This window comes from Schistocerca gregaria, chromosome 6, assembly GCF_023897955.1.
Source record: "Schistocerca gregaria isolate iqSchGreg1 chromosome 6, iqSchGreg1.2, whole genome shotgun sequence".
NCBI lineage: Eukaryota > Metazoa > Arthropoda > Insecta > Orthoptera > Acrididae > Schistocerca > Schistocerca gregaria.
In genome coordinates this window covers 125,480,304-125,485,821 of record NC_064925.1, presented here as the reverse complement: position 1 = coordinate 125,485,821, position 5,518 = coordinate 125,480,304, and positions in this window count along the sequence as shown.

Here is a 5,518-nt window from a genome sequence, read left to right as displayed (position 1 = left end):
GGATTATGTGAAGATTGGTGGTTGGTTATGTATTGGCTTTCGCTGTAGCACTTCGTTCACTACATTAGCACCAGTTTGTTACAATACGACTGAACTAAAGTACTGCTAGTAGTTAAGTGTGGTATCTCTGGACTATGACAAAAATAAATTGACTATTGTATAATAAGGACGCAACTAGGCTTGAGTACCTACTAAGATGATAAGCAAGCTCTTCGTGTCTACATCAAACCAGTGAATCAACTTCTGTGACCCTATATAATCAACTGGAGGAACTTACAATTACGATCACGATTTCCTACCATGAGACACGGTACACAATCGCAGACATTTGGTTTAAATAAATTTGTTACAACGTTCTTATAAAAACAATTTAGAATTAATAAAACAAATATCAGACTGTCTACACATCTAATCCTAGATACACATCCATCTGTGCTACTGAGTTTCCTTAGAAGTGTTACTGAGCCTCGGCTGTACGCAGCAGCTCTCGTGGAGCACTTAGGACACGCCCTTCCTCTACCAGACTGTAGGCGAATGGGAGGTCCTACCCAGAAGCGTTAGCTGCCTGGCGTCCGCATCACTACACGATTTTTTGCTTGAGTCAGTGGGCACTGGTTTAAATCAATGAGGATAGTCGAAAATTTGTAACGGACCGTGGTTCGAACACGGCTCTCCTATTTAACAGCCAGATGTACTGACCACTGCCCCGTACGGATACAGTGGTCATCGTCACTGCACGGACTAACCCAGCGCACCTCTTGTCAGACACGAATTGTCAACTTATGGTACACACTACAGATGTGGTGCCCCTTCCCTAAGTGGTTCAAATGGCTCTGAGCGCTACGGGACTTCTGAGGTCATCAGTCCCCTAGAACTTAGAACTACTTAAACCTAATTAACCTAAGGACATCACACACATCCATGCCCGAGGCAGGAATCGAACCTGCGACCGTAGCGGTCTCGCGGTTCCAGACTGTAGCGCCTAGAACCGCTCGGCCACTCCGGCCGGCGCCCCTTCCCCACTGTCCTCATTACTTGGGGCATTTCGCCGATTCCCGTAAGAGTTCGAACGTAGTGTGCTTTCGCACCGAAGTAATCAACCGGTCGTCCTAACTCTCATTATATACAGAGTGTTCAGAAATTCCCGTTACAGGGTTCTAGGACTTAAAGAAAGTATTGATACATAATACTTCGAATAGGAATCCTTGTGTGTTTCCATTCTTGACGGTTTCAATTTAGATGCCTTCCTCATCCACTTCTGCTTGAGGGACTGGATTGTTAGGTAACAATTCTAATGGAAAATGGAATGAAACATCCATTTATCAATTAAGTACGTGTGTTTGTATTAACACTTAAATACTGCGTGTTTACATTATCGAAAAATAAAGAGGACCCAGAATTCTGTACGTAAAGAATAGTACTGATGCATTACAACAGCGGTTCGATGTGGCGACCGCCAACGTTGTTACAGACATTGTTCCTGCGAAGCATGTTCCGGTCCAGGACAAACAACTGTGACACTTTTCTCTTTCCCTCAGCATATGTGGACACGTTACACATCTGGATTAAAACCATCGTAGACTGAAAGGGCACGTTTCCAGACATGGGTTCATATTCAAATTGTTATTTACTCACTCTTCTCTACAAGTCGTAGAAGGAACAACGGAAATTTTCGAAAACTTTGTGAATGTGGTGTCTGTTCTTTTGGGCATGACCGGAAGGACAGACACTATTAAGGGGAGGCTGAGCAATAATGCTCTAACTCTTACGGAAAGTACGAATTTTCGGGAGTAATGAGGATAGTGGTGCATGGGTCAATATGTTAGTTGTGTAGGGATAAACTGAGAATTTGTGTCTGACGAGAGGGATTAGGTCTATGCAGTTGTGATGACAACTGTGTTCGGATGGCACAAACAAAAAAAAAGGAAGTGAGTGAGAGAGAGAGAGAGAGAGAAAGAGAGAGAGAGAGAGAGAGAGAGAGAGAGCGACAAAGAAGAAAAGCTGGTACACTACTCATCACATCTACCTAGAAATCAGCAGACTCCCAGTCTGGCACAAATTTTCAACTTTGCCCATCCATTTAAATTCATGCCTACTGTCAGATAATGTCATTAATTACTTTGCCCTTGATTCATAACAGCTGTGGGATCAAAATTGTGTCTGTTCTTTCAGGCATGTCCTAAAGATCAGACACCACGCAAACATATGTAATGAGTTGCTCCTCTTATGTTTTATTGTGATATCTAACGTTACTTATTCTCATAAAATCTGGTATTGCAGCACATTAGGCAAGAACAGAACTATTACTGTAACATATTTCATAAAATTAAACAGTCACGCTGAAGCCAGTCCGTTGTCCCATCACTATGGTTACATGTTGCCCACAGTGGTAGCGATTTTGCCCCATCTCAACCACAGGCACAATACTCTAACTTGAGAGACATGTTCGTTAGCCAGATGGAGGCATCAACGGTAGGGACACAGCGGCTGGGCCTACTGACGTCACAGCCTCAGTTGTACGCCCGTTACGGATACGACGGCAGTACAGCGACGATCTCGAAAATAGGCACATCAGTGTCAACTCTCGGTCTTACAGCACTGCTAGTTAGTGATGATTTCAAATTTTAGTAAAAACTTCGAAAAATTTTGAAACAACGCTATTTTTAGTGTCTCTATTTTTAGTCTAGAATATGAAGGAGTATTTTCGAAACATACTGCTACTCTAAAGGACTTAACACTTTAGATGTTCGCTATGGTCTGAAGGACTGGTAGGTATATGCTCATCTGTGCAGAATTTGTATAAATTATAACCAAACCATATTTTGAAATATCTGATCCACTGCTTTTAGACGCGACGGACCCTTCGTCAGCTTGTTTCTATGTTTGTCCAATACCTAGAGAATTCAGCGGTTTTGATTTTCACTTTTCCAGGTACACTAAGAATTTACATTAGTTGTATTTGCACGAAGTACCCAAATTTTCTATGTCCTTTCACTCTCTAGGTGTGCATCTTCTTCGGTTATAGTAGAGGAACAGATTACACGCTGCGATATCAGGTGCGTATTTCATGAGTAATTCCAGACTGTCTCTTATTCAGTGGATTGTTTTTGTTGGGTTTGTTTAAGCTTGTATGTGATATTCAGAATTCTCTAGGTTTGACTGACACGATTACCTGTAATTTATAATGACGAAAATAGCGAACAACGGAGAAAATAGCTATGGATAAAACAGTAATGTACTTGGATAGTAAAATTCTTTTTGGCATACTAACTATAATACTGTACATAGAATAAAATTTGGGGCTAAGTTGGCTTCGAAGATGACTTGTCCAATCAAGGAGCACCTGATGATCACAACAAGGATGAGGAAAGAAATCAGCCACTTCCTTTTGACAGGGACTATCCTGGCATCGGCTTAATCGATTTGAGGGACGATGGAACAACTAAATGTGGATGTCCAGCCACGGATTAGAACCAGACTCCTCCCGCAGGCGAGTCTAGCAGCTTAACCTTTGCGCCACCACGCTTTGAAAATGAGAGTACAAACTAACATTGGAGAGTAATTTACTTCTTGGTTAGTCCGTAAGCTTTATGGTGCCTTTGTCGTATCTAAAACCATAGTGCATAGATACGCAAGAGTCTGCAGAGGAACGCAATTGTGGTTATCAATTCTGATCGCTCAAATTCCAAAAGCAGAGCTTATTGGGAAAAACAAGAGGACGAAAAAGTAGTTTTTCGATACGAAATTCTTCGATAAAGGATTCGTGGCTTTCTTGGCTCTGATCAAATGGCTCTGAGCACTATGGGACTTAAAATCTATGGTCATAAATCCCCTAGAACTTAGAACTACTTAAACCTAACTAACCTAAGGACAGCACACAACACCCAGTCATCACGAGGCAGAGAAAATCCCTGATCCCGCCGGGAATGGTTTTCTTGCAGAGCCAGATTTATTTGTATACTCAAACTGTCAACGGTTACTCTATTGGCACCGTCAGAAGTTAAGTGACGTACTAACAGGACGTGTGGTATCTTCGTGTGTATTTGAAGGAGTTATGTTATGGAGACGTCACTAAATCATGGAACTCCCACATGATACCAGGGAATAAATCAATCTCTGTCAGAGAAGAACGTTAGTATCAATGCTGATTCTTTTACATGGTAGATAATTCAGCTTCTTTTTCTGCAGCCTTTCAGCACAGATCTCCCGTTCCCATGCACCATAAAGTGTATAACCGCTGTCGCAGTTAAAGTTTTTATTGCACATTCCGAACTCTCCAGTACCTCGATGCACTTAATAAGATTTTCGTTTCGTCAAACATCATCGCATGTTTGCTTGTGAGGATCTGTTTGGCAATAGTATATTGTCAAGATCGCTATATTTGCTACGGCGTCGGTGCACTGTGCGCAGTTTTGGCTTACACTCATCAGTCTAACCGCTACCCCATTCACAAATAACTTTATTCCTTAAGAAACCAGTGAGATCATGGATGTCATGAGCACGGGATCTCCGTAATTTACTTGTTTGGTGAAAACGTGTGAACACATTATCTGCCCACGAGTCTGCTATTTTAAGCCGCAGGAAAAAATTGGGCACTCTTTTAGAGGTTTCCATCTCGTTCACGATTTATGGTTGCAACAATGCATATGGAGTACATGAAATGATTACATTTAGAGATCGGTAGCACAAGCGGTTCTGAGGTACCAGGAACACCCGTCTTCGTATGCGTTGTAGCCTCCACGGACAGGAGTGCAGGAACTAACTCTGGTTTCCAGTCGATCGTTAAGACACGCCGGCGGAAGTAGCCGTGCGGTTGTAGACGCTACAGTCTGGAACCGAGCGACCGCTACGGTCGCAGGCTCGAATATTGCCTCGGGCATGGATGTGTGTGATGTCCTTAGGTTAGTTAGGTTTAATTAGTTCTAAGTTATGATGACTGATGACTGATGACCTCAGAAGTTAAGTCGCATAGTGCTCAGAGCCATTTGAACCATTTTGAACCGTTAAGACACCGAATAATGTACGCCTGCTCCAACTGTTCACGTACTCCTATAAGAGTAGTTGGTTGACGGGTCGCAGGAGTCACTTCTCGTCCCATCATACCCCCACGTCCTCTATTGGAGACAAGACAGAAGATCGTTCTCTCCAGTGAAGTTTCTACAGGTGTTGTAGGATGAATACATCATGTTTCTGTAGGCAAAACTACAAAATAACGGATCTGATAACATTATTCAGTACCGAGCACTGTTTAGCGTCCCATCCACATACAGAAAAGATGAACTGAAGCTGTAACAAGACCTGGGCTGGAGCCAGTATTGCATGAATGCAGTCTACGAGTCGGCGCTCATCACTTCGCAAACGACTGTCACTTGATTGGAGGCAGAATCTGCTTTCTTACAATGTGATTTTTACTGTGCAGTGGATTGTGCACTAATATGAAACTTCCTGGCAGATTATTACTGTGTGCAGGACCGAGACTCGAACTCGGGACCTTTGCCTTGCGCGGGCAAGTGCTCCA